General features: G+C 43.5%; 1 protein-coding gene across 6 annotated transcripts in view; it reads right to left on the bottom strand.

Moving 5' to 3' along the window:
* ARHGAP25 (Rho GTPase activating protein 25) overlaps nucleotides 1–25,892 on the bottom strand; it is a 441,995-nt gene that overhangs the window by 131,005 nt on the left and 285,098 nt on the right. The window lies entirely within an intron of this gene.

Raw genomic sequence — 25,892 nt, 5'->3', positions numbered from 1 at the left:
TATGCAGAGCCTGTAGGCAGTGCCAATTTTGTACAGTGTGTCCTCGTACAAAAATCATTCACAAGCCAAATAAGCATTGGCAAAGTCAGGTCATCATCCAATGAAAGACTTACTGGCTAAGACTTACTGGCTTTGCTAATACTTCTTTAGGTGATGCGTTAACCAAGACCTTTTGAGTTTACTGAATGTATACGGATAAAATTGCATACACCCTTATAAAGGCTTCCCACCTTGACTGACTTCATTCTGAGTGATGGCATTCTGTTCCTTCACTACTTGATGTAGTAGTAGTAGTAGTAGTAAGTAGTTATAATATAAGTAGTGACAGTGTTACTGCTAGTTCTTGTAGAAGAAATGTAGTAATAATATTAGGGATAGTAGTTAGTAGTTGTTGCTGTATTTCTCATAAAAAGAGTACTAGTAGCAGTGGCAGTCACACTTTAGTACTAATAGTAGAGGTAGTAGTAGTAATAGCAGCAGGGGTATTGGTAGTAGCAGTAGTCGACGTAGTAACAATACAAGCGTCCCTGACAAACTAAACAAGTACAGCGCAGAAGGCAACAATGCAAGCTTTAGTCACAGAAAACAAAATAAGAGCATTTCATAGAGCACCACTGCAAGCTTTCTTCACTAAGGGGGATGGATTGGATGTGTTACATGTACGGTCCCCTGCTTTATGAGCATACGATGCATACATGCCTAGAAGTAGCGCACTATTTTCTACTAGGCATCCGCATGATGTGATGTAGCTAAGATATAATTATACCGTGTAATGGGGAAGGCTATGAAGTAATGGGGTAGTTATGAATTTCCCTGTAGGACTGTTTGTTAAATCTGTGGCTTTTTTAGGTCTAGAGTCAGCCAAGATCTTTGGTTTTAATATCATTACATAGTTATAACATACTTATAGGTGCTTGTAGCCAACCCTCTTCATCCATTGGTCTGTCAGTGTGCTATTCACATTGAAGCTCCTCACTCCACAGCATACAGCATGAGGCACTTTGTCAGCCCACTGCAGCCATTGGCTTACCTCTCTGTGAGTGATGGCATTCTGCTCTGGAACAATGTACCCTTAAGCACAAAAAGTAGACCCAATGTACAGTTTTACAAAAAAGATCTACAAACATTTGTAAATCCAACAACAGTTTCAGCCAATACCACACCGATTGGTTTTGCCAATGTTTGCCTAATGTATTTGTAAAATGTATGATGTAGTACCATTTAAATGAATGTGAGGGAATACTCGCACCTTCCTCGAGAGAGTGAGGCTCCTTTGATCAGCCTATGTAATATGGTCTTAAAACATTTAATAGGACTGACTGTAGCTTCTTGCCCATTCCTACCAAAATAAAACAAGAACAACAGCAACAACACAAGCTTCACTCTCACAGGCAGAACAAGAACAGCTCTGTCTCTGTCTCTCTGTCTCTCTCTCTGTCTCTCTCTCTCTCTCTCTCTCTCTCTCTCTCTCTCTCTCTCTCTCTCTCTCTCTCTCTCTCTCTCTCTTTCCCCTCTCTCTTTCTCTTTCTCTCTCTCTTTCCCCTCTCTCTTTCTCTTTCTCACTCTGTCTTTCTCTTTCTCTCCCTCTCTCTCCCCCTCTCTCTCCCTACCTCGCTCTCCCTCAGTCCCTGGCCCCCATTGTGTCTTGGGGCATGAGGTGCCCCAGGAGTTGGCGCGCTAGATTTCTCTAGTCCCTGGCACAGTTAACAGCAATGAATGTTTCCTTCAGACAAGAACAGTTCCAACACTGTTATCAGCGATGCAGGTTCCTGTAGACAAACAGGTACTGCAAGTTAGCGGACAGACATGCCTCCCTCAGACAAAAACAGGCACAGCACAATTAGAGACTGGTAGAGCACAGTCGGTGACAGTGCATGCTTCGCGCTGATAAAATCAGATTGAGCACATGTATCAGCAGTGCAAGCTTCCCTCAGATAAGAACAAATACAACGCTGTTATCAGCGGTGCAGGTTCCTGTAGACAGAACAGGGACAGCATAGTTAAAGTCTGAACAGGCTTCCCTCAGGCAAGAACAGGCACAGCACAGTTCGAAGCCGGATAGGCTTCCCTCAGACAAGAACAGGTACAGCACAGTTAGAGGCTGAACTTGCTTTCCTAAGATAACAACAGGTACAACACAGTGAGTGACAGCGCATGCTTCCCTCTGATAAAAACAGATAGCGCACATGTACCAGCAATGCCAGCATCCCTCAGATAAGAACAAGTACAACACTGTTTTCAGCGGTACAGGTTCACGTAGACAGAAAATGTGCAGCACAGTTAGAGGCCGGGCATGCTTCTGTCAAATAACAACAAGTACAAAAGTGATAGTGACAGTGAAAACTTCCCTCAAATAGGAACAGTCACAAAGCAGCAGCAGTGCATACTTGCCTCAGACCAGAACAGATACAGCACACTTGGCAACAAAGCAAGCTTCTCACAAACAAGAACTGGAACATAGATATCAGCAATGCATGTTTCAGCAGCCAGAAGAGGTGCATTGCAATTATCAGCACTGTAACCTTCCATCGGACAGAAAAAGTACATCACATTTATTAGCACTGCAAGCTACTCGCAGACAGCACATATACATCAGGGTTATCGGTAGTGAATGTCCAGTTATCAGCAGTATATGTATTCTTGGACAGATAGGGAACATTGCAATTTTCTGTTCTGCAGTTTTCCCACAGACAGAACACTTACAGCAAATTTATTGGCAGCTTGCCTCAGACAGAACAGACACAGCACTGTTGTCAGCAGTGGAACCTTCCCTCATTCAGAACAGGTGCAGCACAGGTATCAGCCAGGCAGATATCCCTCAGACAGAAGAGGTACCACACAGTTATCAGCAGTGCAAGCTGATGCAGCACAGTTATCAGCGGTGCGTGCTTTCCTCGTGGCCCTGTCTTGTAGTGTAGTTCCTATTATCCCAATAGGCTCTGCGCATTGGAATAATACCTTCAATAGTATAGGCCTAGACCAGACGTTAACTAGGTCTTCTATTGTCGATATTAGACTTAAAGTTTTGGGTTTGCCAGCTAGCTCAGAGTTCACTAGAAACTTTCTCGAATAGGCAAGGAGGAGTTGAACCTCCCTGGATAGACAAGAAGGGATTTAGTTTCCGACAACCATAGAACATGACAACTTTGCTCTCCCCTAATCAAGAGTGTATCTCTAGAGTCGTGTGAAAACAAAAGACAACTTATTTTACTCAGTCAGTACGTGCATTCTTAGTCTCACCAGATTGTAGAGAAAAGGAAGAGACGGGCGTGTTCAATAAAAGATGTTATTTATTGATCAGTCTCTTTTCTCATACAAGAGAAATTGATCGATATTATCGCAATACTTATGGTTAAGTAAAGTGCATACAATAAAAGCAGAAGTATAAAATAATACTGTAAAAACATTTATAAGGTTTCTAAGCCATAAGGTGGTTTAAAATGGATAAAATAGATACATACACATATACATTTGACTAATCGTACTCAACTGGTGTTTCTAACTACGCCTACCCCGGTGTACCTGACCTAAGCCTAATACGTGGGTGGGAATAGAAAGTAGCAGTTTAAGTTAAGTTTGTTTTGCCAAGTGACTGACTCAAGAATTCTCTGCAAGGGGTTATTCAGTTCTGTACCTTGAATCTAGGATGAATGAGGGATGGTATCTCTCGTCTCTGGACTCGATATTCCAGGCTGCCTGCGAGGGCTACCCGGAAGCGCCGGAGCTGGATTTCTCGGCAGGAGAAAGCAGCGTCTCGTTCTCAGCGCGTCAGGAAGGCGGGGCTGCGCCAGCGGGGTCTGCTCTGCTCTGGGCTTCGGCAAGTCTGGCTGCTCCGATCTCATCACCACCGCGTGTGTTTGCTTAAGGCAATACCGGTAATATTTATACCTGTAAGGTGCCGAGATTGACGTAAGGATGGACATAGATACGTCAATAAGGATGTCATACGACTTGGTCGTTAGCACATTCTTTTGCTGAAGTTCTCTATGAAATCAAAACAATGGCCGCAGGGTTTTTCCCAGGTTGTCATAGGTTTGATTTGTTTTGAGAACTCCGTATGCCTTATCAGGGGCTGGAGGAATATCGCTTGTCTAATTAGATGGCAAGCGTTATGACCTAATCAGATAACACATTCCTGTGCCGTAGTGTGGCTTAATCAGATAACGGTTTCTGCATCATGGGATGGCTGCTAGTTAACTTGTTAACCAGAACAGGGTCAGGAATAGGGGGATCGATACAGAACCTATAAGAATACATCACACCCACTCCACGCTAACTATGGCCATGTTTACGAATCTAGGCATAGTAAAACATACTGTAGAGTATCGTGTATACCTTACCACCCCAAAATACATATAATGCATTTCGAATAATGTAATGTAATAATGTAATATACGGAAAAAAATATTCACATGTACTATATGCACTCAAGCTGTAGAATAATGCTAAAGTAATCACGCATATGTATACATTATTGCTAATTGGTATATGAGAATTTACACATGAAATGGCTCTTAATACAGAAGAAAAAGGTTCGAGACCATTTCATCACAGAATAAAAATAATTATGAACATACCAGCGGGCAGCTAATGTCTATAAAGTTTCTAAAAATAGAAATTTTAGTTCTCTAAGAATAGTTCTTACTTTAAGCAGAAGGTAAGTGTCCCGAAAAATCGTAAAAATATTTTGGGGCTGCTGAAAAAATCGCTGTCCGTGAACTGGAGGGAAAATTGTTCATGTTATTTTGCTATTAAGTTGAAGGCCAAATTCAGGGTGTTGGGAACGCCGTGTGCTAGCTTGCTAAAAAGTCTCTATTTCTGCTCTGGTGAGAACATCATATCATTTAGACTGTCGAAAAAGCTGTCAACAGCTTCCTGGGAGAGTTCCACTAACTCGGAAAAAGGTGTAACCATGCATTCGTGCGCATGATTGTCTCCATTGACGTTTTGATTAGTATTGCTGACAGAAGGTCGTACCTGATAGATGCTGCTTTCATCTTGAACTCCACTACCCCTTAATCGTAGTGGTGAAGTTTCCACGAATGCCGTCATCAGGATTGGCAGCCGTTGAGGGCAGCACAAAGCATGAGCCTTTATCGGACCCAACAATGTTTCTGCATCCATAGGCGCATCCGATTGTAGCGTCAGACAGGTGTCCAACACGCATTCTTCTCCGCACAGCAGGCACCTTAATACAGGTAAAACACATCGATGCCACATTGGTCGAAATGAAAGAAACCAAGTCATGTTCAGGTCTCTAAGCCGGGATAGTCCCAGGATTTTTGATATCCGGTCCCGGTATCCAATGGCTCGGATTGTTTCTTCCCTTGTCGCAGGTGTTTTGTCTGTGACATGGTTTGCCATAACGAAATATTAGGACCAGGAATAGGATTCCTGCAATTAGTCCCAAAATGAGGGGAAGTCCGCCAAAAATCGAATGGACGAAATCTGGAAAAATACCCAGTATGGCTTTGAATGGTGTTAATGCCATCGAAAATACTGTCTTAAATACCTTTGAGACTCCACTGGTATCAGAAATATTTAAGATTTCATTCAGGATTTCCGCGAAATGTATGGGGGAATTAGTTGATAACAATGAGTGAATCTCTGCAGTCGTCCTTGCGACTAGGAGATCATACGTTTCTTTTGATGACGTGAGTCTGGTCGGCGTCTGAAGAAGCACTGTTTTCATTCTGCTTAAAGTATCTATTCGAATAGAAGTAATTTTCAAGTTAGGCCATGCCCTTGCCTCCCTGTCTGGAAAGGAGCTGGGGAACAATGAGTGTCCACAGCACATGACCTTCGCAGTCGTAGTTATGAGATAAGGAGTCCCGGGCATAAGACTACAACATCTGCGATCCACAATTAGAATGTAACTCCCGTTATAGAGTCTTTTAAGGAATGGTTCTATCTCTGTTGCAGGTGCGCCTAGCTGGTGACATGAAAGGTTATTTGAGTTCCCTTCACAGGCTCCATGCAAACTAATTCCATTACACAGAAGTGTACCGCTTAGTGACATCGCACAATTATTGCCACTAAGAAACATTTTCTGTCCTTTATTACTGACACATGCATGTGAATAGGGCAAATTCCATGTTGTCTTAATGTACCCTTTTCCCAATTTTTCGTACATGCCAGCCTGTATATATTTTTGGCAGTATTGAAACCTGAAGGTTGATATTGGAATATTAATTATCCCATGTATTATCCATTCACTGACAGGTCGTTCTGACATTGTCATTGGTAATCTCTCTAGTTTCTCAATGCTCAGGATTGTATAATCAGCACCCGTCTGTGCCATACTGATTTGTTTATCAGTAAGGTTAAAGATATTGAATAGTGACGTTGTGTTGATTAAACGCCAAGGCACATAGCCTGAACGTAGATTTTGTAACGTCCAGCCAAGCTGTACAATAGAACGCAATTGAGACTGACCGTGTTGTAACAACAGTAAGTCTTGCGATATTATGTCGATTGCTGAAGACACAATGCTGTCCAAAGAAAAAATTCTGGAGGACAGAGTCATTAACCCATTGTCCACTACAGAAAGTGATTTTTCCAAATTAATACGGTCAATTTCCCGTATACTTTCTGCTGTCTCAATTTGAGTTACCTTCCAGGCCTCATTGTAAGCTGCATATACAGAGGCTGCTATGAAGCGTTTTTGACGCTGTTTGCGCGGTCCCATAATGAAATCACGCAAGTCAGCACCATCAGTAAGTAAAGTTAGGTGTTGCTTAATTTCTGTCAGTGTGGAAGTTTGTAGCCATTGAAGGCATAATTTGCCCACACTGTAGGTGGATATTATCCCTGGGTGTTGTCTTTGGGAATATCTAGGGCCTGGCCTGGTCAATTTGAACCCCTGTTTTTTGTTCAGGAATCTGTCTTGACAGTTATTAGTATCTTTGGGCCAGATCAACCACTGTTTCCAATCAGGATGTGTTCTGTTTTGGTTTAATATATAGTTTACGTCTATCTCTTCATCTGTAGAGCTATTGCTGTCCATTGTTGGCTTTGGAATAGACGGTTTATTTAAGTCTTTGATTTTGGCTAAGCCAAGACAGGTGGTTTGTTGAACAGTGTCATTTAAAAATATAATTTGTTCTGGGATCATGCAGGCTCTAAACAATGATTCTATACCTTGTACTTGCCATTCTTTTGTACCCCAAACACTTTTAACTTCAACATTTTTGTCCCAATAATCAAAACCAAAAGTATTCATTTGTTCAAAAAATGAGTCTGAATATATCAATTTCGTGTTTGTTAGCATGGTCTTTGTCCCTGTCTTATTTGACAATTTGAAATAAAATGTTTCAGCATTACTTGTGTTGAACCCTGAAAAGTATGAATATTTGTCGTAAAAGGTTCTTGAGCTTCCTTTTGGAGGGGTTGCACAATGTTCCCATTGATTATAATTTAAAACATTTCTAGGTTGTACAGATTTATGTAGAAAATGGTTACCATAGTGGTTGTAACAGTACATACTATCATAATTAGTCGAACCCTGCAAATAATCATGTTTGGTAAATTTAGCAGACATCACTAAGTCAGACATCATATTATTTATACTTTCAAAGTCCCAATCATCAGCAAATGAGCTTGGTTTTACAAAGTCACTCAACGAGATCTTAATCTGGTGTGGATATTTCAGGATCTCAACCGGACCATAAATTTCGTAGTCAGTATTGTCCCATGCTACCCCACCCGGTATAGGATTGGCTGTGAAGTTGACTGAAGAAAGTTCTCTTTTCTCGACGTGTGAAGATGTGTGTGGCTTGAGGATCAAGTTGATTTTCTGACTTGCTGTGTCCATTTTAGCATATTTTCCCTCAATGAAGCGTCCCAAAGTTAGTACCATGATGAGCCAAAGTATGAGGATAAATGCACCAAAGCCCACCCAAAATTCAATCCATGGAGAAATCAGATAGGTTTCTTTCAGTTGTTTCAAAAGTTCTTTAGCTTTATCTTTAAAGGTTTTTGTTGATGGCTGTGTTTTTGATTCACTTAGGTCTTCAGAGAAATCATCGAAGTTTATGAAGTAGCCGGATGCAGTTCTGTCAATTGTTCCAATTGCTTCAGGATTACTGTTTCTTGCATATTCGTTTGTTACTACATTGTAGGTTGGTGTGTCTCTACTAAATGTTTTTATTTGGGTTTTCAGAGGTTTAAGTTCCAATGCATTGTTGCATAGTCCTTGTTGTTCTTCTGTAGGCGTTTCGAATGTGATTAGCCTCTTAGTTTGGACCTCTGTATTAGTAGCAAATCTTGGTGTTCTACTACTTATCGGGAGTCCACTTGGCCTACTGTTTGTTATCGGCCACATGATTGTGGTTTTACCAGGTCGATGGATACAACTCGGTTCTCCTTTTTACCAGCAAGCGGCGGTAGTACAACTGATCTTGTCCCGTTGATAGACAAGACAGGAACTGCTTTTCTGTAAGAAGGCCCAAATTCCTTCTTTACCGCGATCTTTTCTCTGACTAGATCCCCGACTTTTGGAATCCAGACAGGTCTTGCTGGGACAGGTGGTGGTTCTTCAGTGGTTGTTGGCTGCTGTTTCAACTTTATGTTGCTCAGGTCTTTTCTTGTTTTGTTTAAGTCCTGCAAAATAGCCAAACGATCTTTGATATCAAAGCTTTTTTCCTTTACCACTGAAGTCTGACTGTCAAGATCTAAGATTAACATCCTAGTTCCAAACAATAATTCGTACGGACTGAATCCCTTCAGAGAATTTCTTGGCAGGTTATTTAGACTACGTTGGACACTTATTAGATGTTTGACCCACCCAGCTCCCGAACCTAATATCCTTTCTGTTATAGATAGCTTTATGCCTTGGTTTTTTCTTTACACCATCCCGTATCCCTCAGGAAGGAAGTGAGAAGAATCCCGCATCGCTATGCTCATTTGGCCGTGCTTCCCCACAAGCTTGAGGGCTAAAGTGAAAACATTGGTCAAACGTAGCATGCTCCTAGCGTATATGCCATTTAGACTCGCAAATCTTTGTATAACAGTCCAGACGTCAGCCGAGTGCTGGGGATCTACATTATAAGTGGAAACTAGCCTGTATATGTTAATCGGACGCTTTGCTTTTTACTGTTGATCCTTTCTGGAGTGAAACGCCACGGTAGTATACCGTTTCTCTCGCCACTGCGATCTCTGTTGCAGTCCGGGCATTTTTTTACAAAAATGTGATGCTGCAGGCTTATGCCTGGCCACCAGTACACTGATTGTAGTTCTTCCAGAGAATCTTTTAGTTTGAGGTGTCTGAGACCCTCGCCCATATGTGCGTCTGCAATTAACAAAGTTCTCCTGTCCATGTTTGGAATTACTCTATCCCCCACTCCAGGGATTCGAGCAAAAGGGACGGAGTTTGCATCGATTATGTATGTATACTTGAGTGGATAGTTTATCGGTAGCGCTGAGCAGTCGCCTTTTGATGACGTTTTTACCGCCAGCACTGTTTCACCGTCAATGTATTTCATTGTACGCTTTTTTCTAGCTACGGAAGCCGATTTAGTTGCTACCGCTGTGGCTGTCTTAGCCAATGAATTCCCTGCAACGTGAACGCCATCACGCTGATGACTCAGTGAGTGTGTCACGTGAGTCTTTGGTAGTTCTTTTTGTAACAGAACTATTTGTTCCCAAAGCAGTTTTTGCTTTATTGTTGCACCTGTGTCATCTTTGTAACCGTTTTGAATCCATTTCTGCAAATCGTTGTTATATGATTTGACGCAGTAATATGAATCGGACACTATAAGTGTCGGGAATTCGCGATCTGCATTATCTAGCGCCATTTTTAATGCTATTATTTCAGTCTGTTGTTCTGAATTAGTTTCTACTGAGTGTGTTTTTGTTAATAGAGGTCTTAGTTTACCTCCGCGCCACACTTCTTTTGTAATCTCACATGTGGGGTTGTATGCTTGTTCTCCCCAAACGGAGGGTTGAGCATGTCCGTCTGTATAGATTACGCAAGCGTACTGTCGTAAGGGCAGAATGTCGATTGGCAGAGGGAATGTTCTTTCATATCCTAGATTTTTCAATTCTTTTAATTCTGGATCAAAGTAGTATTTTACTTTGTCCGTTGTAATTGAATTCACCCATTGTATCCATTCCGGATTCAATGCTGTTGTTGGTAAATTACACGGTGTTGTTAATGCCTCAAAGGCTGATTCTGCTGTTCTGACTGTGATGTGTCTACCGTCAGCTTTATCTTTTTCTCTAGCTATTGCGGTTTGAACTGCATGAACAATGTTTTCTTTAATGCTGAATTTCTTTTCAGCTTCTGTGTACAAGTGTGATTTGAATGCAATTGGTACCTTTTCTCCCTCGTTAGAGGTCAGGTATGTGAATCCGCATCTTCCTGGGATGACTCGAATCACAAGATTGCGTGTGTTATCACGTGTTTCTAATTTTGTTTTAATTAACATGTCTGTTTGTAAGGATCTCAAAATTTCTGTGTGTTTTTGAGTCCAATTTGTTCTTTTAAAATCTGGTTTTATTAGATCATAAAGGGGCTTGACCCTTTCTGCGTAATTTGCAATGTATGTTCTTCCGAAATTTAGGAAGCCTAGAATTGACTGTAAGTTTTTTAGTGTTCTAGGTGCTTGGAGTACGGCACATTTCTCTAGGAAATTGTCAGCCAGGCTTTTGCCTTCACTTGATAATTCATATCCTAAGAACAGGACTGTTAGATGGGCAATTCTAGATTTTTTAAAGTTGAATTTGTAACCCTCTGCTGCGAACCCAAGTATTATGGTGTTCACTCTCTTCAAGTGAGTATCCAAGTCATCATCTGTTAGGTATATGTTGTCGACATACGATAATGCTTCGTCATCATATGTTTGTAGTAACTCTGTTACTCTTGCTGAGAATAATCCTGGGCTGTTCTTGAACCCTTGGGGTAACCGACAGAATTGTTTTTGAGCGTCATTTATTGAGAACGCGGACAAATATCTGCTCTCTGGTGCTATATTTTGACAAAAGAATCCATTAGAGATGTCTAATGTTGTTTTGTATTTTTTGCGCACTATGTTATTCATTAGCGCTGCATTATGCGAGTTTTGCACTGCAAAAGTTTTGCAACATGAGTTAAGGTGTCTGTAATCCAAAACTAGACGATATGAATTGTCTGGTTTGGAGACAGGAAACAAAGGGTTGTTCATTTGTGAGGTGCAAGTTTCAATCACCCCCTGGTATTCTAATTGGTCTAGTATTTCTTTTACCTGTTTTTTAGCTTCTTGCTTAATTGGGTACTGTCTTTGTGCAGTAGGTTGTGATTTTAACTGGATTTTGTGAGGAGGAGAGTCCTCATCCCATCCTACGTGATTTTTATATAAAGCAGGAGCTTGAGCTACTGCCCACTTTCTGGCAAGTGTGTATTTTTTATGAATTGGGATATGATTTGAGAAGGCAGGCATAATTATTTCTTCGCCATGAGGGCAGTCCCTGACAAATTCTGGTGGCCAGTCTTTTTCAGCTAGAAGGATGTCATAGCCCTTGGAGAGATTATCCCAAAATAGTCCCCTTATTTTTCTAGTCTTATCCCCTTCTATACGTAAAGTTATTTCATATATTTTGTGAGGTTTGCTACCTCTGGTGTCTGCAGTTTCCACTTGAAGATATTCATTCGTGTCCACTGTCTCCAGATGATTCATAAGGACTTTGCGAGCTATGCTCACTTCTGCTGCGCTGTCTAGCATTGTCTGAGCCCATTCTCCGTTTTTCAGTTGTGTCCTCAGTATTCTCGGCATTGTTAACTACTTTAATACTGGCTACCTTCTTTTTTGGAAATTGTAATTTCTTATTTGGATGAGCAGGTTCCTTGTCTTTGGACTTGACGTGCCCTTCCCTGGGTTCCGATCGTCCTCTTCTTTCCGATTTCTGCGAGGAAGTCTGAAAAGATTGAGAGGGACGTGTATCAAAATCTTGATATCTATCCGGTTTCTTTATATTATCCCTATTTCTAAGGTTGTATTTTTTCACAGAGGGCTCACTTTGGGGAGACTTGGGTCCTTGGTCCGGAGATCTTTCTCTCCGCCGAGGAGACCTTCCTCTGGACTGGAATCTCTTTTCTTTTGGATTGGATTGTTTGTTTAAGTTTAAGTTTAAGTTTAAAATATTTATTAAGCGCAGCATACACCTGAGCGGTTTCTTGGCGCTGAGATAGCAGACAGCCAGCTGGGCAGAATCAGTCGCTAAGACATAGACTGAAAAGGCGAGCAGAGCTTAAGACAGAAAAGCCTGAGTGAATAAAAATGTCTTCAATGCTTTACGGAAACTGGAATACTGGGTGAGGGACCTAAGGTGGAAGGGGAGAGAATTCCAGAACATGGGGGCAAGAGTGGAAAATTTCGAGCCACCCTGTTTTTTTTTCCGGTAGCGAGGGACTGCTAAAAGATGTTGTGCCGAGGAGCGGAGGTCTCTGCCAGGGACATAAGCTTTGATGGCTGAAGATATGAAGAGAGGGGCCAGGCCCGTCCTGGCCTGAAACGCCATGCAGCCTAATTTGAACAAGGCGCATTCCCGAACGGGAAGCCAGTGGAGGGTCTTCAAGAGGGGAGAGGTATGATGAAATTTGGGGAGACCGAAGGCAAGGCGGGCCGCCTGGTTCTGCACCAGTTGCAGTTTGCGCAGGCTGTACTGAGGGATGCCATTGAACAGGATGTTCCCGTAGTCCAGGCGGGACAGGACCAGTGCGGACATAATTAGTTTAAGTGCAGAGAAAGAAAAAAAGCGAGAAATAGAGCGGATAGTACGGAGAGTAAGAAAGCAGGAAGAAACCACCGAACCAATCTGGGAGTGCATAGTGAGTTTGTCATTTAGCTTGATGCCAAGAGTCTTAACAGAGGGAGCTGGGGTAGGAGGAGAACCAAAGGAGGGGGGCCAAAATAGAGAATTCCAGGGACTGGAGCAACCACCTGTAACCACAAGTTCCGTCTTATCGGGATTGAGCTTCAGGTGGTTGAAGTTCATCCAGTCCCTGATGAAAGATAGAATAGATTGGAAGTTAGAGATGGAGTCAGGGGAAGAGGACAGGTTAAAGATGAGCTGGAGGTCATCGGCATAGTTATATACCGTGACCTCCAGCTGCTGTAGGGCAAAGATAAGAGGCGAAATATAAAGATTGAACAGTAAAGGAGACAGAGAAGAACCCTGGGGAACACCGCACTGGACCTGGCAGGGGGTAGCTGAAAACTCCCCAAGATGAACCGCCTGGGTCCGGTCCCTCAAAAAGGACGAGAGCCAAATAAGGGCTGAGCCTCCTATGCCCGCCGCCCTGACACGGGAAAGCAAGATGGAATGATCCACCGTGTCAAAAGCGGCGGACAGATCAAGGAGGACCAGCGCCTGAGATTTGCCTACGTCCATACCCTCTCTGAGGGTGTCTAGTACTGACACCACCACTGACTCTGTCGAGTGCTTGGGCCGAAACCCAGCCTGACACGGAGCCAGCCTCCCATTCTCCTCGACAAAGGAGCTGAGCGCAGATGTAACATGTCGCTCAAGCACCTTCCCCAAAAAGGGTAGAAGGGAAATGGGGCGATAGTTGGCCATCACGGAGGGGTCGGCTCCTGGCTTTTTTTAAATGGGGACGATGGAGGCGGATTTTAGTGATGGAGTGACAACCCCTTGAGCCAGTGAGTCATTAAGGAAGCCAAGAGGAGGCAAAGTACAGACAGAGTAGACCTGCCGTAAGATGTGTGCCGGGCATATGTCAGAAGGGGAACCGGATTTAATTTTGGGAAGGAGAGACAGGAAAAGTTCTTCAGAAAGAGGAGGAAAGGAATTGAAAAAGGCTGGGGCGGGGGGAGGCAGGGGGTCCACGAAAAGAGGGGAGGGAGGGGGGATGTTGGATTTAATTGTCGAGATTTTTCCTACGAAGTAGGAATTCAGCGAATCGCAGAGTTTCTGAGAGGGAGGGGGTTTAAGTGAGGTCCTGTCGGAAAAAGCCAGGTCGTGAGTGATGGCAAAGATCTCCTTCGGTTGATTCTCGGCCGCCAAGATTTTGGCCGAGAAATAGGCTTTCTTGGCCTCAGTGATGTTTTTTTTGTAAGTCCCTAGGAGGAGGACATAACGGGTCTTGGAGGTGGGGGAATAGTCCAGTCTCCATCTGCGTTCTGCCCGTCGGACCGTAAGCTTCAATTCTTTCAGATCATTACTGAACCACCGATTGGCGTCTTTAGGGCGCCTAATCGAGGTACGCCGAAGAGGAGCCAAGCAGTCGCTTCCATTCGTAAGCCATGAATCGATGGCTTTGGCTTGAGCTGCGGAGTCCAGTCCCGATAGAGAGGCAGAGGAGGCCAGAAGTGAAGTCGTAAGGTCAGACAGATTGACCTTACCCCAATTGCGAGCCCATGAGTTTTTAGTGTGAATGAGGGTGTTGGTCAGACAGAGACTAAGGGAGAACAAAATTAAAAAGTGATCGGACCAAGTGCAAGGGGTAACAGACAGTGCAGACAGGGAACAATTGAGAGACCAAACTTGGTCTAGAGTGTGGCCATGAATGTGGGTGGGGGTGTGGACAAGGGAAGTGAAATTCAGAGAGAGAAGGGTTTCCGAAAATTCCTTTGATGAGGCGCGTTCCTTAGGGTCCATCGGCCAATAATTGAAGTCCCCGAGGACTAAAACCGAGGCATAGTTGACGGCCAGGGTGCCGAGTAAATCTTGAAAGGCCGGAAGGAAGGATGGGGTTGATTGAGGAGGGCGATAAACGAGCACGATAGCTAAGTGGGGGGAAAGAGAGGTGGAACGGGCCACCAAGTAGTCAATTCCTCCCAAGGGAGGTGAGGGGAGAATGTGGAACTGGAGGTCAGAACGGGCAATGAGGGCAACGCCTCCACCCGTTTTCCCGCCAGGACGGTCGGCACGGATAGCGTAGTAGGTCGAGGGGAGGGCAGCCAGTAGAGACGGAAGAGAAGCTTCAGAAAACCACGTCTCCGTTAACAGCAGGAGATCGGGTTTATCCGAGTCTAAAAGAATGAAAAGTTCCTGGTGGTGTTTAATGGCTGACCTGGTGTTTAGTAAAATAATAGATAATGGGGGAGAGTGGAGGTCAGAGATGGTTGATGAGCAGGGAGCCGACGGGGAAGCCAGAGGAGGAGGGCAACCTAGTGGGCAGGCATGACAGGGAGAATTACAGCCCATAAGGATAGTCCGTTGAATAGTACGAGGATCGAGGGGCCAATGACCTTGTAGTAGGGTCAAGTCAGAGGAAGAGTATTGGATAAGAGGACCAGGGGTAACGGCCCCTAGCCCCGGCCAGCCGCGGACGGGCGCAGACGGGCTTAACTCTGGCACGACTCCGGCGCGCCTACGACGCGCCCGCTGCGCTCGTCCGCTGCGCTGACGCCTAGTGGACGTTTTAGTAGCCATGTGGCCAGGGGGGTGTGGTCAAGGAGAGGCCGACCAACAACCCGACCCAAGATGGCGCCCGCAGTCGAAGGCGACCGGCTTCAGGCAGACCAGGAGGTAAGTGTGGCAGGCTAGTAGTCAGCGAGCCACAGGGGTGCGATTTTTAAAAGCTAGGCAACAAGTACAAAGTGTCCTTACTTGTAGTCAGCAGAACGGGTAGGGAGATAGTAAAAAAATAATGGTGCTCGTAGTCAGCAAAAACGAGTGGAAATAAAAGTGGAGTTTTTAAATTATTAAAGATTGCAGCAGTAAATGCGCGCGAGCCCTCTGCCACCGGGCTGCGTGCTATCACTGAGGGAAGGGGAGAAAGGGCCTTAGTTGCCGTGTGGCTAGGGGGGTGTGGTCAAGGAGAGGCCGACCAACAACCCGACCCAAGATGGCGCCCGCAGTCGAAGGCGACCGGCTTCAGGCAGACCAGGAGGTAAGTGTGGCAGGCTAGTAGTCAGCGAGCCACAGGGGTGCGATTTTTAAAAGCTAGGCAACAAGTACAAAGTGTCCTTACTTGTAGTCAGCAGAACGGGTAGGGAGATAGTAAAAAAATAATGGTGCTCGTAGTCAGCAAAAACTAGTGGAAATAAAAGTGGAGTTTTAAAATTATTAAAGATTGCAGCAGTAAATGCGCGCGATCCCTCTGCCACCGGGCTGCGTGCTATTTGTTTCCATCCCAGTTCTTCTTTTGACTGTTTAGATGATTTTTAATAAATATTTTTTCAGGACTTTCAATCAGTTGGGGTTTTACTGGTATTCCACCTAAACTATCTCTACCTAGTTCCTCATAGGATTTTTCTATAATTCTGGCAATTTCAGCTGGTTGGTCTGCTATATCTGTTTCTTTTAACCTTTGGCGGATCGCCACGTTTGCTGCTTCTCCCTTTATATTGGCTAGTAATATAGCCAAGACCTGCTTGAAGTCTTTCAGTAATTTCATACCAAGAGTTAAAGCGGGTTCTGGACCGTATTCGTCTTGAATTTGTTTTAGCACATCTGGTATTACCGAAATGGATGGAACACCATGCGTTTTTGTGTAGATGGAAGCAAAGACTGTACCCCAAGTGTCACAGTCCTCCACGTGTGGTGCGATTCCCATTGGAAGACAGATAGTCAGAATCCTGTGTTTATCCACAGGGGTGGTGTCTGGAAACACCGCCTCTATTTGGGTGATTTTTTGTGCTAACCAGAATGGTATTTGTTCCCTTTTAGCTGGTACTTTACCTTGGCAGGACTGTATGTTCTGTGGTGTAATTTTATTTGTGTTCCCCTGATGAGGGGTCAGCTGTGGAATTTTAATTGCTGGTTGGATTGTTGAAGTCCGCATTACATATTGGACTAATTGTCTATGTACTTTTATTAATTGTTTTAGTTGTATTAGAAGATCTGCTGCAGACATTCTTTCGATGTCTGGATGTGGTGTGTATCCGGCTAGGACCGGCCACGTTGCTCCTGGTCTACCTAATGGACCGAGCCTGGTGATGTGATTGTTGTGTTTTAGGGCGCCATTAAACAAGAGCAGGTGCTCTTGAAATTTAAGTGGTACTTCCACCTCCTCGAAAGGAGTGTACTCTTCAGGAGGTTCCTCTGTTTTGTAATGGTGGAAGTGCTTTGTTACAGCGTTTGCTGCTGGAAAGTTTATCCATGAATAGAATACCTCTGTCTGCCGATATTCGTGTGCCTCTATTACGAATATGACTGTGCCACCTCTAGGTGTCAGTCCATTTTCTATAAGTTTTAAAGTTATAGATTTCCTTATGTTGACCGGGTTGAGTATTAAATCCGGGTCTGCTTCTTGCATAGTATTATCAGCTGCTACGAGTTCAGCTGCTACTCTAGCTATCTCTCTTTCTTCTTCAGTGTCTGACATTCTACTGTCAGGAAGGTTATTTTGTTTGTTTGCCGATCAGGTTTCTTATGGGAACAAAGATTAGATGCACAATATTTTGGAACAGTGTATCCTTCAACGTTGACTATACCAAGAACCATACATAGGAGTTTCCTCCTGCGAGGTTTGGCGGATATGACCTTTCACCCACTCCAGACGTCTTTGGAGTATTATGGGAAAAAAGGGGTCTGAGTGAAAAAGCACGACTGAGTTACTCTAATGTCTTGCGTTAGTTTTATCGCCTTTCCAAACGTTGGGCGCCATGTAGTGTAGTTCCTATTATCCCAATAGGCTCTGCGCATTGGAATAATACCTTCAATAGTATAGGCCTAGACCAGACGTTAACTAGGTCTTCTATTGTCGATATTAGACTTAAAGTTTTGGGTTTGCCAGCTAGCTCAGAGTTCACTAGAAACTTTCTTGAATAGGCAAGGAGGAGTTGAACCTCCCTGGATAGACAAGAAGGGATTTAGTTTCTGACAACCATAGAACATGACAACTTTGCTCTCCCCTAATCAAGAGTGTATCTCTTGAGTCGTGTGAAAACAAAAGACAACTTATTTTACTCAGTCAGTACGTGCATTCTTAGTCTCACCAGATTGTAGAGAAAAGGAAGAGACGGGCGTGTTCAATAAAAGATGTTATTTATTGATCAGTCTCTTTTCTCATACAAGAGAAATGGATCGATATTATCGCAATACTTATGGTTAAGTAAAGTGCATACAATAAAAGCAGAAGTATAAAATAATACTGTAAAAACATTTATATGGTTTCTAAGCCATAAGGTGGTTTAAAATGGATAAAATAGATACATACACATATACATTTGACTAATCGTACTCAACTGGTGTTTCTAACTACGCCTACCCCGGTGTACCTGACCTAAGCCTAATACGTGGGTGGGAATAGAAAGTAGCAGTTTAAGTTAAGTTTGTTTTGCCAAGTGACTGACTCAAGAATTCTCTGCAAGGGGTTATTCAGTTCTGTACCTTGAATCTAGGATGAATGAGGGATGGTATCTCTCGTCTCTGGTCTCGATATTCCAGGCTGCCTGCGAGGGCTACCCGGAAGCGCCGGAGCTGGATTTCTTGGCAGGAGAAAGCAGCGTCTCGTTCTCAGCACGTCAGGAAGGCGGGGCTGCGCCAGCTGGGTCTGCTCTGCTCTGGGCTTCGGCAAGTCTGGCTGCTCCGATCTCGTCACCACCGCGTGTGTTTGCTTAAGGCAATACCGGTAATATTTATACCTGTAAGGTGCCGAGATTGACGTAAGGATGGACATAGATACGTCAATAAGGATGTCATACGACTTGGTCGTTAGCACATTCTTTTGCTGAAGTTCTCTATGAAATCAAAACAATGGCCGCAGGGTTTTTCCCAGGTTGTCATAGGTTTGATTTGTTTTGAGAACTCCGTATGCCTTATCAGGGGCTGGAGGAATATCGCTTGTCTAATTAGATGGCAAGCGTTATGACCTAATCAGATAACACGTTCCTGTGCCGTAGTGTGGCTTAATCAGATAACGGTTTCTGCATCATGGGATGGCTGCTAGTTAACTTGTTAACCAGAACAGGGTCAGGAATAGGGGGATCGATACAGAACCTATAAGAATACATCACAGTCTCAGACGTCATGCTGATTTAGAGGCATTCTAGGAACGTTTCCTATGCCACCACTCACCCCGCCCTTCAGCCCAGCACCAAACCGCGGTGAGAGACAGATGTGTTCTCTAATTAAAGGGTCGAAACAGATGCTCGGGGCTGTGCCACTTCCTGACATAGTGAAACAGGCATTTCCTGCTTTGTATTCCTCTTTTCCGGGAGCGAGAGAAGCAGCCGCAGAGCCATATTCAGATAGGAAGGGAGACCGAATATGCCGCCCTCCCCCAAACCTATTCTGAAAGGTCCAAGTCATTGGTGAGCTTGTGGCCAGGAGTATATTTTAAGGGGTTCTGTGCCTGAGAAATAACAACGTGATAACAGCAGCATAGGGGTGCTGCTTATGTCGAAAAAGCGAGAGAAACATATTAAAAATACGTCAAACTTTAAAGTACATGTAATGCATTGTGTTGCCAGTTGAGTACTGGTGGTGTATGACATTTGTGTCAAATGGCACATTTAAAAAACACACATGCCCAATAGTTTTGCGATTTAAGTGCAACTTTGAACTTACCGCGCATCCATCAGGAGCTTTATAGGAAAGTTATCTGCAAATACCAAACACTGGAGATGAATGTACATGAAACTTAAGCACTTCAGGAGTGCTGCCAGGCATTTCATGAGACTAGTAACACATCTGAGCAAGGGAGTAAGGTACCAAGTGGCATGCTTTTTGGGGGCAGAGGACGAGGCTCGAATCGGGGTGCCACACGGGTGGATGGCATCCCCCACTTATTTTACCAGGAGCTCGATACCTAGAGCAAATGGAGCCACACATTCATTCTTTGGCCTCTCTGGGGCGAGATCGGAGCCCATTCAGGCTTCTCATGTGCTGGATTCTCTGATGCAATCGCATCCAAGGGGTGAGCGAGGGGAGGCAATGAGTCTGATGGTGTAAGCCACTTTTGGTGACGTCACTTCCGGTTGTGACGTCAGCCTCCCCCCACTTCTTTTCTTAGGACTTGTGCCCTGGCCAGAGGTATTAGTAAGAGGTTTCCTAACAAGCAATACAGGAACCGTGACATTTGTTTAAGATTAATAGGACTTTTAAGGCCTCTTCAAATGTGGGTTTTTGGATTCTCGAGCTATGACATTTTTAGGAATCCACTGAAAGAGTGTGCACTTACTTCTACATACGTTCAGCGAGTAACACTGGTCCATACCTGACAGGTGTTTGAAGACACCTTAAGGAGGGGCCTACCTACTGTTCCACGGGGAACTATTTGGATTATTTGTGGTGATTGTTGTGTATTAAAGAACATTGGACAAGTAACATTCATCATATATGCTTTTATTGGGAATATTGTGTTGCTACCCACAAGATAGTAGGGCATATTTACAAGTCCACGAACGTCACTTTTTTTTTAAGTTGTGGTGCGATACGGGCTGCGCCTTATTTACAAGGCTGCATTAAGACAGTTAATGTGGCTTAGCACTGACCTGTAAATAAGGCACCCTTTCACGCTATACTTAACGTGAAAGGAGTGGTCAATGGGTGTTGTGGTGGGTGTTCCGCCTTAACCCCTCATTGATATTGATGCTGCCCCATATTTACAAGAGTGGCGTAAACATGGAGCAGCTCCAAAATTAAGACCAGAGAAAACTTGGTCTTAACAGGGAGCAACGAGGAGAATTGATCTATTTCTACTCTTTTTTGCTGTTTTTATGTGTGCTGCATTGTGCAGCATACATAAAAACAGCAAAAAGCCATGAATTATTGTTTAGGTGCAGGAAGGTGTCCCTTCTTGCACACAAACAATCATTTTAAAATGTATGTGTTGCAACTTCTATGTGTGCGCTGAATAAGCAGCACACATAGAGGTTACAAATCAACATTTAGATTGTTTATGTGCAGGAAGGAACACCTTCCTGCACATAAACAATCATTCCCCCAGAATGCAGTAACCCTTGCACTATGGTGCAAGAGTGCCTGCGTTGACACTAGGCAGCTGAAATTAGCGCCAGCACAGGGGGGAACACAAGGCTGCACTGTGTTGTTGTAAATATGGTGCAGCCCTGCATTTCAGAAGTGGCGGAGCGCAGCGTTAACCCCTTCGGTGCTCATGACAGAGTGGTTCCGTCATGAGCGCCGGTTGAGCTGTGCTAATGACGGAACCACTCTGTCATGGCCCGCCCGCTCAATGGAACGTTCAGCATAGCGCGAAAATTCGCACCGCGCTGAAGAGGTTAAGCCTAGAGGGCTAATGCCACGCTCCATCACTAATTTGTAAATATGCCCTAATGTTTCAAAAAATAGTGCATCATTGTGCATGCCACAGCATGTTATTACCAGTGGTGTAGTCCGCGTGTCATGGGTCCTTGATCAAAGAAGGAAATGCCCCCGCTGACTGCTGTTTGAACTATGAAATACAGCAATAATCAGGGTACAGTGAGACCCTTAGGTCTATGAGTCCTGGTGCGTTACAGCCAGGATTGTTTTTGTGCAGGAATAAACAATTGCCAGAATCATTTTCCTCATCCTATGTGTGCCGCAGAATGCAGCACATGTAGAAAGAGGAAATAATGAGGAGAAATAGAATATTTCTCCTTGTTACACCTCACCAGGGAAGGTCTAGCATTTTGACACATTCCTAGGTTAGTGTTGTTAGTAAATCTGGGAATGAGCCAAAAACCATGGGCGGCTGCATGGGAATGCCCACGCTCCACTCATTAAACGCCTTCCTTAGCAGATTAAAGCAAGGAAGCACCTTTCGCAGCCTTCTGTTAATCAAGATTTACTATGCCAAGCAATGCCATGCAAAGTGGCTCCGCATGGCATAGTAAATATGACTTAGAAGCTTTTGTTGCCTTGCGTTGCCTTGCGTGATGAAGGGACAACACAAGCACTTCATAAATCTGGGCCATAGTACGCTTTAGAGACCACTTTAAAAAGTCCTGCCTTTACTCTGCATGCCTTTCTCCTACTTTGACTCTTATCCTATCATTATCTCCTTCTTGGATACTTCCTTCTGTCACTCACTTACATCATCTTCTCCCTAACCCCTTACAGTTTTCCTCTAAATCTGTCTCTGAAATCACACCACAGCGAACAGTCATAATAAAATGACTGGTTTGTACACTGCGATCAGCTTTACGGAATAAATGTAGTTGTATGAGTAAAGTTGGGACGCCCTCTATCAATGGGAATTATCTAAAAGTGGTTGGTTTTTATTACGACTAAGGGAAATATTTTAGGGTTTTGCATCATCCAGTTTCCGAAGAAAGGAAGTCTGTATGAGAAATTTGTTTATCAGTCTAGGGCAGTGCTTCTTGAACTTTTTAGAACCACGACCCACTCTTTAGAACGACAAGCTTTCGAGGCCCACCTAGCTTTAATGGACATGAGGCAGACATGTTGTAGTGTAACTAAAGCATCATGTGGCAGCGCACTGTCATTTTCTATTAAAATGACCGCTACATTTGCAGAGACATACAGTTTTACTGAAAAATGTATAATCTGCCCACAAATTATAATGTGTAGAAATAGGGTTTCATTGAATATTTATTAGTTGTACATCACCAAGTAAAGTGGCTTGATTTGTTTTGATCTGATTAAAATCTTTGTTTCCATCACACTTTAGAATTACAAAAAATGTGCTTTGTTTTTGCTTCCCTAACAGCTGAATATTGTTAATTTACATGTATTTACATTGTGTTGTGTGCTACAAAAACAACCTACAGCCTTTTCTTTCCCAGCAAGATTGTCACATAATTCACTTTACTTTTCTTTGACTGCAAAATGAGAGGAGTTTGTAAACACCAATATCCTTGTTAAAAAATAAGCAGCAATATGTCAGTAGACACAGCCTGACATTTGACCTCTGAATTTGAAGTGCAGCAAATGTGGCAAGATAAATACAGAATTTCATGGCATCTTTAATTATTGCTTGGGCTTCCACAGCCCCTAAAAATTGACTGTGAACCAACAGTGGGTCGTGAATCACAGTTTGGCAAACACAGGCCTAGGGCTCTACACCTGTCAGAAAACAAAAAAAAAACAATTACTTTAGAAATACAAACTATCTGATGTTCAAGCTCTAGATCAAGTCTTGTGGCCATATGTGCGCTATTGTAGCCTAAGATGTGTACTCTACATCAAGATGGCTCAGTGAGTTAGGCGCTAACCACTCAGATATGCAATTGTTTATATGCAGATCACAAATATGAATGCTTGCAAAACAGACTCAGCCTTCCATCCTTCCAATCAGTGCTTAATTTGAGCGGGTGGTTTCCAGTGCTCGGAACCAGCGCCTAATTGTCAGCACCAGCAATTATGACAAAATGCCACATGCTGCCACTGTTTGTCTAAATTAGAGAGGAACACAACAACAGCTGTTTATTAATGTAATAAACATTCAAATTACTAATATCTGCTGCCCAAGCTAACGTTGTGGCGTTGGGTGGCTTGGTACAGCCTGAATGTTCACACTTCCAGGACTGTGATGGTTAGTAGTTGTGTTGCTACTGTCATTGGTAGCGCAGGCAAGGACAGTGGGTGGTGCAAGCTGCAGTGGACTCTTGAGGAGGGCCCTGGCACTTATAATTTTTTGCAAATGAAGCATTGCTTCCATATATGGTCAATTGGGTGTCATCGCACTGAGTCACAGTACTATATGCAACAGTCAGACAAAGCGGGGCAGCCAAACACGGTCAGTGCAATGAGACAGAGAGATGCTGCCAACCACACTGGACAGGGAGATATTAAAAGGCACACCAGAACTGAACCACAGCACACAAGGGGATCTTATGAGTGTGTTTTACTGTCAAAAGACATAACCTATACATTGAGCATTAGTAATCAATCGACAGATGACAGTGTACATAGTGAGAGGCTGTAGAGCGCCAATAGGCCATGAAAGGTGAGAAAAACGTGTCACATAACTGTCTTCTGCTGGGAGACTGCCACATGAGGTCACTACTCTCCCTGGGAAAAGTATTCACTATGTCACTCCAGTTTTCACTCTCGGATCTCATATTGAGGCCTTGACTTGGAACTGCGCTTATCCGCAGAAAAAAATATAATTGATCTGTTTTAGTTATATAGTTCTTTTAGCCAAAGAGCTAAATACAATTCAAACCTAGCAGAACAATACCCATGAATTAAAGGGGAAGTACCAACCCACATGTTTTGGGCATTGAAACGCCCACAATACCAAGCCCATGAATCATTAGAGATTTCATTTTTTCAAATGAAGCTTTTATCTCTTCTTTCCTCCCTTAACAGCTGAAAGTTTACTTGGCAGCTGCCACATTGTGTCCTTTTTTCTATTCCATAACAAATTTCGGGGAAAGGAGTCGCCTGATACTTCTTATTTTACCTCGATAGAGGTCTCCAGCATCTTTTATAATAAAAATCATCCCAGCTAATAGCATACATAACAGCTGTTGGAGTAAATCCCACATCAGACATGCCCAACAGATTATTTTTTTATTAAGTTTGCGTACTTTGACCCCAACTCAAGCAGTCCCACACTTGGGCTACTCTGCCCTTTCTTCCCACCCAGAGTTTATACCCACAGTGTGACTAACAGTGCCAGGGCCTACTGCAGCAGGCGGCTTTGCTGCATGGTAGTTTGTTATGTTGCAGGCTTCTTGCTGTCAGTGTATGTGTCTTTGAGCATTGATCTTTGACCTTGGTGTGGCTGGTTCTACTTCACAGGTCTGAAACTCAGTCATCCTGCCTTATGTGATATGCACAATGTAGCACTGTGAAGGTCCAGATCATTTAATTTATTTTCTAGGCTGGCTCCATGTCAGAGAGCTACTTTCTAGCAGCTGGTGAGCTACTGTTAGCTCCCGAGGTACCTGTTGGAGACACCAGTGGCCAGTGCTTATGTTGAGCCAGAGGTTTCCAGTGCTCAGCACTGGCACTTAATTACCAACACCAGCACTTATGACAGTCTGCCACACGGTGACGCTGTTTGTGTTATTTATACATCAGCACAACAATAGTTGTTTATCAATTCAATATACCTTAAAATTAATAATACATGAAACCCAAGCCATTTTATAGCTTTGGGGCCTGAAATAGTCTAAATTGATATTCTTGTAGGAGTGTGTGGTTAGTAGATGTGTTTGTACTGTCATTTGCACTGCTGGTAGGGGCAATGGTGGGTGCAAGCTGCAGTGGCCTTCTGACGAGGGCCCTGGCACTTATTACTTTACAAATTAAGAAGCCCTCCAAATTCAGAAACTCCAAAATGATGCGTTCAGCACATAAATTAGCATTCGTATGTCCACGCTCCTTGGTCACCTCAGACATATGATAGCATGCAATAAACGTGTCTAACCTGTGATCGCAGATTAAATGATAGGTTACAATAATATTTAAATAAATAAAGGCATAGGTCGGTCTGGGCAGGCAAAAATAGGCTGCATACTTGCAGAGACAACCGGCACTTTAGGGAAGTTAGACACTTAAAGGCTGACTAGACGAACATGATACTTTAGTGTGTAGTGAGCACTTTAAGACTGGGTAGAGACTTTATTACAGGGTCGCTACTTTAATGGCAGAGGAGCAATCTAAAAATGTAAAGCATGGGTGGTATATTAAGAAACAATTTCCACTATACGTCAGTTGTGTATGTATAATGCACCAATAACATTTTCAGACAAGATCAATACTTTAGGTGAGGACGGACTCTTTAATACATAATTGTAACTTCTTTATGGTCGGATAAACACTTTAAGACATCACTGTTACTTCAATGCAGGAGGGGTACTTTCATGGTCCACTGCAGGAGGACACCCGTTGATACCTCTTAAATACTTCAATGCAAGGGGTGGGACAAATATAGACAGGGTGGATACTTTCGAACAGGATTTGCACTTTAAAGCACAATGATCATTTTAAGACAAGTGTGATACCATAGTGGCGAATTGAGACAGGATGTAAATTAAAAGGCAGCGTGATGGGTATTTCATGCAGAAGGATCACTTTAAGACAAGCTT

The sequence above is a fragment of the Lissotriton helveticus genome, chromosome 11, assembly GCF_964261635.1.
Source record: "Lissotriton helveticus chromosome 11, aLisHel1.1, whole genome shotgun sequence".
NCBI classification, from domain to species: domain Eukaryota; kingdom Metazoa; phylum Chordata; class Amphibia; order Caudata; family Salamandridae; genus Lissotriton; species Lissotriton helveticus.
The sequence above is the reverse complement of the archived record's forward strand: the minus strand, read 5'-3'. Positions and strand labels throughout refer to the sequence as shown.